Below are 14,292 nucleotides of genomic sequence, written 5' to 3'. Positions count from 1 at the left end.
GGCTCAGTCGGTCGAGCCTCTGACTTCAGCTCAGGTCATGATCTCACAGTCTGTGAGTTCAAGCCCCGCGTTGGGCTCTGTGCTGACAGCTCAGAGCCTGGAGCCTGCTTAGCATTTTGTGTGTGTGTGTCTCTCTGCCCCTAACCCACTCACATTCTGTCTCTGTCTCTCTCAAAAATAAATAAACATTAAAAAAAAAATTTAAAACACCACCTATTCACTGGCAATTTTGACTTATTCAGAACAACGTCAAGAAGAAATTACAAGCACACCACGACATTAACAATGGCTAAACATGTTTGTGTCTATTCCTCCTGACTTTCCTAGGCATATATTTTAAGAGCATAATTTATTTGGCATTTCATTAGATGGATAAACTATATATAATCAATGATATTACAATTTTGTTTGACTTCTTACTATTATAACACTATTTGGGTAAGTGCCCTTGCCTTTGAGCACATCTATAATGATTCCTTTATAATAAGGCCAAGAACTTCAATACCTGGATCTACAAGGTATGTGTGTTTTTCGAGCTTTTGATACATATTGCTATATCATTCCAGAAGCATTTCCATAACTCACTATTAGTATCACATCTGAGGGTACCTGTTTCCTGTCAGACTTCCCAACACTGCATACTATTTAAAGTTTCCTTTCCTTTTTCTGTGTACAAAACACATGAATGTTGCAGGATTTGGAAGGACTTGGCTATATTAAGAACTCTGTTAAGGCTGAAAAACAGGCAGTCAACTGTCAAATAAAAGATTCAAAGGCAGTGTAAGCATTAGGAAACTTTGAAGTGAGTCTAGAAACTCTTTGCTCTCCGGCTTGAAGTATAGGCAAGGAATTTCTGACCCTTTGCTGGTCCCAGCAAGAAAAAGTTGGGGAGCAACAACAGAAAAAATGCTCACACTTGTTCCTCTTGGAAAGACCCAAGGTTTTGACCCAAAGGTGTGTGTGCATGCTAATGTGTGCACACTCATGCACACTTATGGATGCAGGCGGGGAGGACAGGAGGTAGAGGGAATGGGGAGGAGGGAATGGAGTGGAGGATCATGCTGTGTTGGAGGAAGGACAGGGAGGTGCCAAATCTCACTGGCTGCTAGGGCTTCAATGGTGAGAGGTGATCATCCCCTACCCCGTGCTATTTCATAAACCAGTGTTTATTCTGCAAGAGTTCCTCCGATTTCGTGTTCTCTCTCTCCCTCTCTCCTCCCTCCCTCCTCCCTTCCATTCCTCCTTTTTGAAAAAAAAAAATTTAATGTTTATTTATTTTTGAGAAAGAGACAGAGACAGAGAAAGAGTGTGAGCCAGGGGAGGGACAGGGAGAGAGGGAGACAGAATCTGAACCAGGCTCCAGGCTCTGAGCTGTCAGCACAGAGTCTGACACGGGGCTCATAAGCCCACGCACGTGGCTGTGAGATCAGGACCTGAGCTGAAGTTGGATGCTCAACCGACTGAGCCACCCAGGTGCCCCTGTTCCTCCTTTTCTTCTTTCATAAAGGCTCTCTCAATATAAAACCCAAAGTTTTCAAAAACATACTTACTGTAGATGAAATGCAAACATTTGATACATTTTGGAAACACGCACTGAGTCCTGGCTCCACTTAATCTACACATTAGGGCATAATGTGTAGAGAGAACTTCATAGCATCAGGAAAACATGAGACTTTTTTAAAAAGCCATTACAGATAAAGGAAGAGCAACTGGGCCAAGAGTTCAAGAAACCTGGTCATGAGTTAGCTGTGTCAAAATTATGCCTTAGAGCATAAAGAACCAAGAGTGACTATTCAAGTACTGGAAACAATTTAAGGAAACCATTTTATTAACTCTGGCTCAGAACAGAATATTTAGATGAAGTATTTATCTAAACTAGCAATGACTCCATGCTTTCTTTTCATACGTCAATATTTTATTTGAAAAGAAAAAGAATGAAATTCTTGAACAGAATATTTTAAGTAGTTAAACATAAAGGAGGCAGCTTTAATTTACCGCAGTGGTTCTTAACTCAGTCTGATTTGACCACCCACCCCCCAGGCATCACACAGCAGTGTTTGGAGACATTTTGGTTGTTAAAATTCCAGGCATGCTACTGGCTTCTAGTGAGGATGCAGCAGCAGCCCCCAACACAAAGGGTTAAGTGTCACAAAATGTCAATAGTGCTGAAGTTGAGGGAAAATGTGCTTGACATTCTATTATAGAATATTGGGTAATTTATCTGTATAGCACATACTTCATCACAGCACAAGTTTCAATGTTGTGGTTTTATCCTGTATAACAGTGCCTCTTGGAACAGAAAACTAAGGGGTCGGGGAACATACTTCTATTACTGATAAGACATGTGGTGCATAATTCTGTTATCCCAAATCTGATGGAAAAGCCAGAAATTTTTCTGATTCAGGTTTATTTCTGCCCGCTTTTTCTTTCTGATCCACATTTTGTGTCTTCATTTTCCCATCTGAAGAAATGGAGCTTCATTCTCTGGGAAGGACCTATAGACAAATACCTATTTCTGAATCACTACCGGGCAATATTACATAATACAGTGTATATTTTAATAACACCTCTCTAGTTAGAGAAAGTCAGGATGATTGAGTTAATGTAAGCTAAATACAAATTCTCAAATAATCATATTTGAGTGTTCAAGTATTTTTGGTTTAAATAATAAGCTTAATAAATAGCTAGGAAAGACAATTTACATAGAAGAGAATCCTACAGTGTGAGATTTAGGAAACATTTTTCTCCTATCAGCCAGGTGATGATTTAGGTTATGTAAATTTATCTGGGTCACAGCGTTCACATCTATAAAAGAGAGAAATGAACTAAATGATTAGTAAATTTCTTTCCAGTTGTAAAATGCCGTGACTCCAAATCAGTTTTGAATTGGTAGGTTTTAAAGCAACCAGGTTATACTTCCTGACAAGAAAAAATCATTCCTTGGAGTTTAGCCTTGCTGGAGCTTCCTATCTTCCCTACACCCTCCGTCTATCTCCCGGGAGTCCTTTCTCAAAGTGAATACTAATTCAATACTAATACAATTATTACAAATTCAATTAATAAACATCACTACAGTTTTACTGTTTTAGAGCCAAAAGACATCATGTTCATGATGTGCTGAGGATGAGAAAGATGATGATGCAATTGTTCAGTGGTAAACACTGACTAGATGAGGTTATGATTTAAAAGGTGGGATACTCCTGGAGACACCTGGGTGGCTCAGTCAGTTAAGCATCTGTCTCACTCTGGATTTCAGCTCAGGTCATGATCTCACAGTTGTGAGATGAGCCTCACATGGGGCTCTCTGCCGAGCATGGACCCTACTTAAGATTTTCTCTTTCCCTCTCTCTCTCTCTGCCCCTCCCCTGATCCCACTCACACACTCTCTCTCAAAAATAAATAAGCATATAAAAAAGGAATAAAAATAAAAGGTGTGTTACTTCTCAACCAAGCTTCTGTTGCTACCGGCCTTCTTGAAGATTCCAAAGAGACGCAACAGGTTAATAAACCACTTGAATCAAATCGAACTGTGAATTGGAAATGATCGGGTGCAGCTGCTAATTGGTTAAATCTAGAAAACTTGTATTTACAAGTTTAAAAGACTGAATTAAACTTAAAAAAAATTTTCCCTTTTTCTTATTTTTTAATTTCATTTTTTGTTTTTTAAAATTTATATCCAAATGAGTTAGCATATAGCGCAACAATGATTTCAAGAGTAGATTCCTTAATGCCCCTTACCCATTTAGCCCATCCCCCCTCCCACAACCCCTCCAGCAACCCTCAGTTTGTTCTCCATATTTATGAGTCTCTTCTGTTTTGTCCCCCTCCCTGTTTTTATATTATTTTTGTTTCCCTTCCCTTATGTTCATCTGTTTTGTCTCTTAAAGTCCTCATATGAGTGAAGTCATATGATTTTTGTCTTTCTCTGACTAATTTCACTTAGCATAGTACCCTCCAGTTCCAAGTAGTTGCAAATGGCAAGATTTCATTCTTTTTGATTGCCGAGTAATACTCCATTGTATATATATACCACTTCTTCTTTATCCATTCATCCATCAGTGAAAATTTAGGCTCTTTCCATACTTTGGCTATTGTTGATGGTGTTGCTATAAACATGGGGGTGCATGTGTCCCTTTGAAACAGCCCACCAGTATCCCTTGGATAAATGCCTAATAGTGCAATAGCTGGGTCCTAGGGTAGTTCTATTTTTAGTTTTTTGAGGAACCTCCATACTGTTTTCCAGAGTGGCTGCACCAGTTTGCATTGCCACCAGCAATGTAAAAGAGATCTCTTTCTCTGCATCCTCACCAAAATCTGTTGTTAATGTTAGCCATTCTGACAGGTGTAAGGTGGCATCTCATTGTGGGTTTGATTTGTATTTCCCTGACGATGAGTGATGTTGAGCATTTTTTCATGTGTCTGTTGGCCATCTGGTTGTCTTCCTTGGAGAAGTGTCTCTTCATGTCTTTTGCCTATTTCTTCACTGGATTATTTGTTTTTTGGGTGTTGAGTTTGATAAGTGCTTTATAGATTTTGGATAGTAACCCTTTATCTGATATGTCATTTGCAAATATCTTCTCCCATTCTATTGGTTGCTTTTTAGTTTTGCTGATTGTTTCCTTCACTGTGCAGAAGCTTTTATTTTGATGAGGTCCTAATCATTTTTGCTTTTGTTTCCCTTGCCTCCAGGGACATGTTGAGTAAGAAGTTGCTGTGGGCAAGATCAAAGAGGTTTTTCCCTGCTTTCTCCTCGAGGATTTTGATGGCTTCTTGTCTTACATTGAGGTCTTTCATCCATTTTGAGTTTATTTTTGTGTATGGTGTAAGAAAGTGGTCCAGGTTCATTCTTCTGCATGTCGCTGTCCAGTTTCCCAGCACCACTTGCTGAAGAGACTGTCTTTATTCCATTGGATATTCTTTGCTGTTTTGTCAAAGATTAGTTGGCCATATGTTTGTGGGTCCATTTCTGGGTTCTCTATTCTGTTCCATTGATCTGAGTGTCTGTCCTTGTGCCAGTACCACACTGTCTTGATGATTACAACTTTGTAGTATAGCTTGAAGTCTGGGATTGTGATGCCTCCTGCTTTGGTGTTCTTTTTCAAGATCGCTTTGGCTATTCGGGGTCTTTTCTGGTTCCATACAAATTTTAGGATTATTTGTTCGAGCTGTGTGAAGAATGCTGGTGTTACTTTGATAGGGATTGCATTGAATACATAGATTGCTTTGGGTAGTATCGACATTTTAACAATATTTGTTCTTCCTATCCAGGAGCATGGAACCTTTTTCCATTTTTTGGTGTCTTCAATTTCTCTCATAAGCTTTCTATAGTTTTCAGTGTATAGATTTTTCAACTCTTTGGTTAGATTTATTCCTAGGTATTTTACGGTTTTTTGTGCAACTGTAAATGGGATTGATTCCTTGATTTCTCTTTCTGCCACTTCATTGTTGGTGTATAGGAATGCAACCGATTTCTGTGCATTGATTTTATATCCTGCAACTTTGCTGAATTCATGAATCAGTTCTAGCAGTTTTTTGGTAGAATCTTTTGGGTTTTCCATATAAAGTATCACGTCATCTGTGAAGAGTGAAAGTTTGACCTCCTCCTGGCCGATTTGGATACCTCTTATTTCTTTGTGTTGTCTGATTGCAGAGGCTAAGACTTCCAATACTACGTTGAATAACAGTGACGAGAGTGGACATCCCTGTCTTGTTTCTGACCTTAGGGGGAAAACTCTTAGTTTTTCCCCATTGAGAGATGATATTAGCGTTGGGTCGTTCCTATATGGCTTTTATGATCTTGAGGTATGCTCCTTCTATCCCTACTTTCTTGAGGGTTTTTATCAAGAAAGGATGCTGTATTTTGTCAAATGCTTTATCTGCATCTATTGAGAGGATCATATGGTTCTTGTCCTTTCTTTTATTGATGTGATGAGTCACATTAATTGTTTTATGGATATTGTTTTTTTTTTTCAACGTTTTTATTTATTTTTGGGACAGAGAGAGACAGAGCATGAACGGGGGAGGGGCAGAGAGAGAGGGAGACACAGAATCGGAAACAGGCTCCAGGCTCCGAGCCATCAGCCCAGAGCCCGACGCGGGGCTCGAACTCACGGACCGTGAGATCGTGACCTGGCTGAAGTCGGACGCTTAACCGACTGCACCACCCAGGTGCCCCTGTTTTAGGATATTGTACCAGCCCTGCATCCCAGGTATAAATCCTGCTTGGTCGTGGTGAATAATTTTTTTAATGTATTGTTGGATCTGTTTGGCTAATATCTTGTTGAGGACTTTTGCATCCATGTTCATCAGGGAAATTGGTCTCTGTCTGGTTTTGGAATCAAGGTAATGCTGGCTTCATAGAAACAGGTTGGAAGTTTTCCTTCCATTTCTATTTTTTGGAACAGCTTCAAGAGAATAGGTGTTAACTCTTCCTTAAATGTTTGGTAGAATTCCCCTGGAAAGCCATCTGGCCCTGGATTCTTGGTTTTTTGCAGATTTTTGATTACTAATTTGATTTCCTTACTGGTTATGGGTCTGTTCAAATTTTCTATTTCTTCCTGTTTCAGTTTTGGTAGTGTATATGTTTCGAGGGATTTGTCCATTTCCTCAGGATTCCCCATTTTATTGCCATATAATTGCTTATAATATTCTCTTATTATTGCTTTTATTTCTGCTGTGTTGGTTGTGATCTCTCTTTCACTCTTGATTTTATTTATTTGGGCCCTTTCCTTTTTCTTTCTGATCAAACTGACTAGGGGTTTATCAATTTTGTTAATTCCTTCAAAGAACCAGCTTCTGTGTTTCATTGATCTGTTCTACTGTGTTTTGGGTTTGTTTGTTTGTCTGTTTGTTTGTTTGTTTTTGGTTTTGATAGCATTAATTTCTGCTCTAGTCTTTATTATTTCCTGTCTTCTGCTGGTTTTGGGTTTTATTTGCTGTTCTTCTTCCAGTTCCTTAAGGTGTAAGGCTAGGTTGTGTGTCTGAGATCTTTCTTCCTTCTTTAGGAAAGCCTTCTTTAGGAAGGCTATATACTTTCCTCTTATGACCGCCTTTGTGGCGTCCCAGAGGGTTTGGGTTGTGGTGTTATCATATTCATTGGCTTCCATATACTTTTTAATTTCCTCTTTAATTTCTTGGTTAGTCCATTCATTCTTTTTTTTTTTTTTTTTCAACGTTTATTTATTTTTGGGACAGAGAGAGACAGATCCTGAACGGGCGAGGGGCAGAGAGAGAGGGAGACACAGAATCGGAAACAGGCTCCAGGCTCTGAGCCATCAGCCCAGAGCCCGACGCGGGGCTTGAACTCACGGACCACAAGATCGTGACCTAGCTGAAGTCGGACGCTTAACCGATTGCGCCACCCAGGTGCCCCTATTCATTCTTTAGTGAGATGTTCTCCAGTCTCCAAGTATTTGTTACCTTTCCAAATTTTTTCCTGTGGTTGATTTTGAGTTTCATAGCATTGTGGTCTGAAAATATGCACGGTATGATCTCGATCTTTTTGTACTTACTTAGGGCTGATATGTGTCCCATATATGGTCTATTCTGGAGAATGTTCCATGTGCACTGCAGAAGAATGTATATTCTGCTGCTTTAGGATGAAATGTTCTGAACATATCTGTTAAGTCCATCTGGTCCAGTGTGTCATTCAAAGTCATTGTTTCCTTGTTGATTTTTTGATTAGATGATCTGTCCATTGTTGTGAGTGGGGTGTTGAAGTCTCCTACTATTATGGTATTACTAGCGATGTGTTTCTTTATGTTTGTGATTAATTGATTTATATATTTGGGTGTTGCCACATTTGGTGCATAAATGTTTACAATTGGTAGGTCTTCTTGGTCGATATACCTGTGGATTATGATATAATGCCCTTCTGCATCTCTTGATGCAGTCTTTCTTTTAAAGTCTAGATTGTCTGATAGAAGTATGGCTCCTCTGGCTTTCTTTTGTTGACCATTAGCATGATAGGTGGTTCTCCATCGCTTTATTTTCAATCTGAAGGTGTCTTTAGGTCTAAAGTGGGTCTCTTGTAAACAGCATATACATGGATCTTGTTTTCTTATCCATTCTGTTACCCTAGTTCTTTTGATTGGAGCATGGAGTCCATTGATGTCTAGAGTGAGTACTGAAAGGTATGAATTTATTGTCATTATGATGCTTGTAGAGTTGGAGTTTCTGGTGGTGTTCTCTGGTCCTTTCTAATCTTTGTTGCTTTTGATATGTATATATGTATGAATTTATTTATCTCTCTCTCTCTCTCTCTCTCTCTCTATATATATATATATACATACATTTTTTTTTCATCTTTTCTGCCCTCAGAGAGTCCCCTGTAAGGTTTCTTGCAGGGCTGGTTTAGTGGTCACCAACTCCTTTAATTTTTGTTTGTCAGGGAAGCTTTTTATCTCTCCTTCTATTTTGAATGACAGTCTTCCTGGCTAAAGAATTCCTGGCTGCATGTTTTTCTGATTCAGCACATTGACTATATCCTGCCACTCCTCTCTGACCTGCCAAGTTTCTGTGGATAGGTCTGCTGCAAACCTGATCTGTCTTCCCTTGTAGGTTAGGGACTTTTTTTCCCTTGCTGCTTTCATGATTCTCTCCTTGCCTGAGTATTTTGTGAATTTGACTATGATATGCCTTGCTGATGGTCAGTTTTTATTGAATCTAATGGGGGTCCTCTGTGCTTCCTGGATTTTGATGTCTGTGTGTTCCTCAGGTTAGGAAAGTTTTCCGCTATGATTTGCTCACATAACACTTCTACCCCTATTTCTCTGTCTTCCTCTCTGGGACCCCTATGATTCTGATGTTATTTCTTTTTAATGAGTCACTGATTTGTCTAATTCTTAAATCGTGCTCTTTTGCTTTAATCTCCCTGTTTTTTTTCTGCTTTGTTATTCTCTATAAGTTTGTCCCCTATATCACTGATTGTCTGTTCTGCCTCATCCATCCTTGCCGCCACTCTATCCATCCATGATTGCTGCTCGGTTATAGCATTTTTAATTTCATTCTGGCTATTTTTTACTTCTTTTATCTCTGCAGAAAGGGATTCTAATCTATTTTTGACTTTGACTCCAGCTAACATTCTTATTATCGTGATTCTAAATTCTGGTTCAGACATCTTGCTTGTATCTGTGTTGGTTAAATCCCTGGCTGTTGCTTCTTTGTGCTCTTTCTTTTGGGGTGAATTCCTTCGTTTTGTCATTTTGAAGGGAGAAAATGAATTAATGAGGTAGTAAAATTGAAATTAAAAAAATCAAAATTAAAAAAATATTAAAATTAAAAATTAAACACACACACACACAAATTAAATAGATGATGGTAGATCCTAGGTGTGTTTTGGTCTGGGTGTTGAAAGTGGTTTGACAGATTAGAGAAAAAAAATGGGGTGTGGGGAAGGAATCGTTTGAGTTTTGAAGAAATGAATACACTGAAGTAGACTAAAATGGGATGATAGGCGTAAAATAGAATTTGAAAAAATATACACAAAAGTAAAGAATATAGTAGAAAAAATTAAAGAAAAATATTTTAATAAAAATTAAAAATAAATATGAAGTTTTTAATTTTCTGTATTTAAGAAAAAGAAAAGAAACAAAAAAGAAAAAAGATAAAAGAAAGAAAAAAACAAATCGTTTGCAAATTTGAAAAAGTGAGTACACTGCAGTAGACTAACATAAAATGATGGAAGTAAAATAGAATTTGAAAAAAATTACATAAATGCAAAAAATATAGTAATAAAAATTAAATAAAAATATTTTTAATAGAAATTAAAAGTAAAAATGAAGTTTTTCTCTTTTTGCATTCAAGAAAAAGAAAAGACATGAAAAAGAGAAAAAAGAAAAAGAAAGAAAAAAAGGAAATTGTTTGAAAATTTGAAAAGGTGAGTACACTGAAGTGGACTAAAATAAAATGATGCAAGTAAAGTAGAATTTGAAAAAATTTACATAAAAGTAAAAAATACAATAATAAAAATTAAAAAATGATATTTTTAATAAAAATTGAAAATAAAAATGAATTTTTCTTTTTCTGTATTCAAGAAAGAAAATTGTAAAAGAGAAAAAGAGAAAAGGGAAAAAAAAGAAAGAAAATTGAATAGATGAAACTGCTAATAGATTAAAGTAGGACTGAAATTGCTTTGTTTTCCCTTAGAAGTCAGTCTATGTAGCTGTTTATAGCCCACGAACTAAGTAGGCGGTGGGACTTGTGTTCTTGAAGAGCGAAGTTGGCGCAGTTGGGCGGGGCTCGGTGTAACAGCTCCGCTCTCCACTAGATGGCGCTGCTAGCCCTCTGGGGTGGATTGTTGCTCAGCTCGTAGGTGCATAAGCGCATGTGCAGGTTGATGAAATTGGCGCCACCCACCTACCCAGTCTGTTGTCTCAGATCAGCAATCACTCACCAGACCTCTGTCTTTAGCTCTGGTCCACTCCCAGCTTTTTCACTCTCCGTGACCAGGCCCCAGGCAGTACCTCTCTCCAAGTTTTATCTCAGATACAGCCATTTTCCCCAGCCCCTTAATTCTGAAGGACTGCGGCTTTGACCCGTTCCGTCCCTCTGCGGGAGGGTCTCACTGAGCAATGGCTGAATGAGCAATGGCCGAATGTCAGCTGCACCCAGGAACGCTTGCTGGACCCTGCTGCTGCTGGTACCCCGAGACTGTGGCCAGGTGCCAGCCCACCCCAGGAAAAGTTCGCGAGATAGTGTAGCAGCAGCGTTTCAGGGACTATGGAAAATCACAACACGCATCGAGCACCAGGCTTCACCCTTAAGGACCTTGTTCCAGCACCAGCGAATGTAGCCGTTTTCTGGGGTCTGCTAGGACCAGGTGGTTTCAACAGTCTCTACCAAATGTCCTTGTGGCAGTGGAACCGCTTTTCCCTGTGTGGCCTGAGAACTTCCCGGACCCCACTCTGTTCCTGAGGATTCGCCCTTCCCGCCAGAGCACCACCAGGTATGGAGCTGCGGAATTGCAGCTTTCGGGCTCCCCTTGTTTACAGTTTTATTAGAATGTAAACCCTCTGCTTTCTCCCTTTTTAGTTTAGTCCCTGCGGCTGTTTCCAATTTTCCACTTTCTCTCCAGCTGCTTTTGGGGAGGGGTGCTTTTCCCGTATTCCCCCTGCCCTAGTCTCCAGCCTCCCTCGGCCCACAAAGCACCTCCCTTCCCGCTCCCCAAGTTCATCTCTCTGCGCCGCGCACCCACTGAATTCCATGGTTCGGGTTGTGCAAATTGTTGTTAGTCCTCCAATCAGTTTTCTAGGTGTAGAGGATGGTTTAGTGTTGGTCTGGCTGTATTCCATGGTTGCAAGACAAAAAACTTCCATGCTGTTCCGTCATCTTAGCTCCTCCCAAAATAATTTTTTAAACTACAGACTTGATTAAACTACTTGATTCTACTGAATTTTATAAAACACAGTGTATGGAATTTACTGTGTTACCAGCAGATGTCAGTGCAAGCTAATTAACATTTTTAGCAGCTTAAGTACCTGCCAGTACACTGAGCGAAGAGGCTTAAAATAGCGAAGTTAAAAACTCTCAATGTTTTTGATTAAGAATATCTTCTTCAGTGAAGCTATAGAATAATGTCAGTTCTTCAGAAGTTACTAAGCTAAAAAGGCCCTGGCCTAGGTAAATCACATTATGTAAGTTATAACACATTGGTATTATCATCTTAATTTATATGACAATAGCATTTCTCAATGATCCATTAAAAAACATGATCTTAATTAAGTACAAAATGCTAATCTGTTGTAAAGTGTAGGAACAACAGTATTTTTATAATTCCCATATCATAGACAGTAGAGCCAATGAAACTCATTTGTCTCTGTGTGGCATATTTAAAACCCCTGAAGAGACACATTAATTCCTAATGAACCCTAAAATATCTATAGAGTGTGATACCATTTATTTTCTGGAATATAGAGTTTTGCTTTTAGCAAAAGCTGCTAATATAATGGCAGTAACGCAGCGCCTATTATGTGGGGAACACTCACTTACATTAGCCCATGAAATTTTGGTAACCCTGCAGTGTAGACACCTGTATCACACACATGTGAGTGTCCAGTAACTGATATTCAGAGAGGTTAGATAATTTTCCTAATGAATAAACGTTGCACAGCAAGTCAAAATGACAGACTGCAGTTGATTCTAAGACTAGATTCTTCTCTTAATGCAGTACTCTTACCTCTAAAAATACTGTTTCATGAGCTTGAATTGAAGAGGTTCATGAAATAAATAGCCTTTCGTTGTTGCTTTCTCATGACACTTGGATTTAAAGCTATATTTTTCACAAAAGATTCCTACAACAATGATACGGGACACAATTAGAATTAGGCTAAAATAAAGATAAAATAAAGAAATATGTGTAAAATTGCTTTTAAAACGCATCAGTTTCTTATGAAGTTAAATATGCACTTACCATATAACCTGGCAGTCCCATGCCTGAGTACTGACCCAAGATATATGAAAATATATATCCACACAAAGGCCTGTAGACAAATGTCTATTGAAACATTATTCATGGGGCGCCTGGGTGGCTCAGTCGGTTGAGTGTCCGACTTCGGCTCAGGTCATGATCTCACGGTCCGTGAGTTTGAGCCCCACGTCGGGCTCTGTGCTGACGGCTCAGAGCCTGGAGCCTGTTTCGGATTCTGTGTCTCCCTTTCTCTGACCCTCCCCTGTTCATGCTCTGTCTCTCTCTGTCTCAAAAATAAATGTTAAAAAAAAAAATTAAAAAAAAAAAAAGAAACGTTATTCATAAGCATCAAAAGCAGAAAATGATTGGGGCGCCTGGGTGGCTCATTCGGTTGACCGTCTGGCTTTGGCTCAGGTCATGATCTCACAGTTTGTGAGTTTGGGCCCCCCGTCGGGCTCTGGGCCGACAGCTCAGAGCCTGGAGCCTGTTTCGGATTCTGTGTCTCCCTCTCTCTCTGCTCCTCCCCCGCTCATGCTCTGTCTCTCTCTCTCAAAATAAATAAACATTAAAAGCAGAAAACGATTCAAATTTCCAACAACTAGTTGTTGGTTTATCCATACATTAGAATGCTGTTCAGCAATAGAAAGGAACAGACTACTTGACACATGCAGCAATAAGGCTGAATCTCAAATCAGTTAAACCAAGTGAAAGAAGACAGACAAAAGGCCACACACTATATGATTCCATGTATATGACATTCTAGAAAAGGCAAAACTATAGAAACAGGAAATATACTAGTGTTTTCCAGGGCCTAGGAGTGGGAGGAGAGAATTTACTGAACAAAGAGCATGAGGGAAATTTGGGGGCTGATATAAACATTCTAGATCTTGTTTGTGGTAATGGTGGTGATGTGACTAAATGTATTTATCAAAACTCTTAAAACCATACCCTTAAAATTGGTAAATTTTATTTTATATAAATTTTGCCTCAATAAACTAGACTTCTTTTTTAAAAAAAGTAAACAACCTTTGACAAAATTCAACATCCATTTATGATAAAACTTCTCAATAAAGTGGGTATAGAGGGGATGTACCTCAGCATAATGAAGACCATAGATGACAAGTCTCCACTATCATCATACTCAATGGTGAAAGGTTTAAAGCTTTTCCTTTAAGATCAGGAACAAGAAAAGGATGCCCACTCTCCCTACTTTTATTCAATATAGTGTTGGAAGTCCTAACCACAGCAACTAGCCAAGAAGAAGCAATAAGACCCATACAAAACATTAATAATGTCATTAGCAGTAAAACTCATGAAAAATTGCGTTAACAAGAGATAGAAGAGAAGTTAACAACCCAAGCCCTTGCCTTAGGATATTTTGCCTCATCTGGGAATGCAGAACAGAAACCAGGGCTCTAATATCAAATGGGCAACCCACGTGCATGTGACCTTGAGTGAAGCATGACTTCTCTCCAAATCTCAGTTAACTCGTTGTTAGAGAAATTGCCTTAAATATTTAAATTCTTTGACCTTCTTGAACTTTCAAAACAAGGACTACATTTACCATACGGAAAAATCTCCTCCTTGCTGGTCATTAAAGGAAAGCCCAGGTCTAATATGTAATTCCTTTCGTAGCAAAGCAGAGTTAATAAAATTAGCTTTATTACTCACCATTCCTTTGGAGAGGGAAATTATATAATTTGGCCAGCAGGTGTCATGTGCTCATCTGGGGAAAACTGACAATTCTTCATAACAAAATGCTTTTCAAATTAATTTTTGCCTTGTATTTTCATCTGTGGTGATTATGAATATTGTTTCTCTGTAAAAATGCTTAGAGGAAGGAAAGTATCCTGAATATTCATCTTTTTCTCAATTTTTTTTCTCAG

Source organism: Acinonyx jubatus, chromosome C1, assembly GCF_027475565.1.
Source record: "Acinonyx jubatus isolate Ajub_Pintada_27869175 chromosome C1, VMU_Ajub_asm_v1.0, whole genome shotgun sequence".
Taxonomy (NCBI): domain Eukaryota; kingdom Metazoa; phylum Chordata; class Mammalia; order Carnivora; family Felidae; genus Acinonyx; species Acinonyx jubatus.
Note: the sequence above shows the minus strand (reverse complement) of the source record.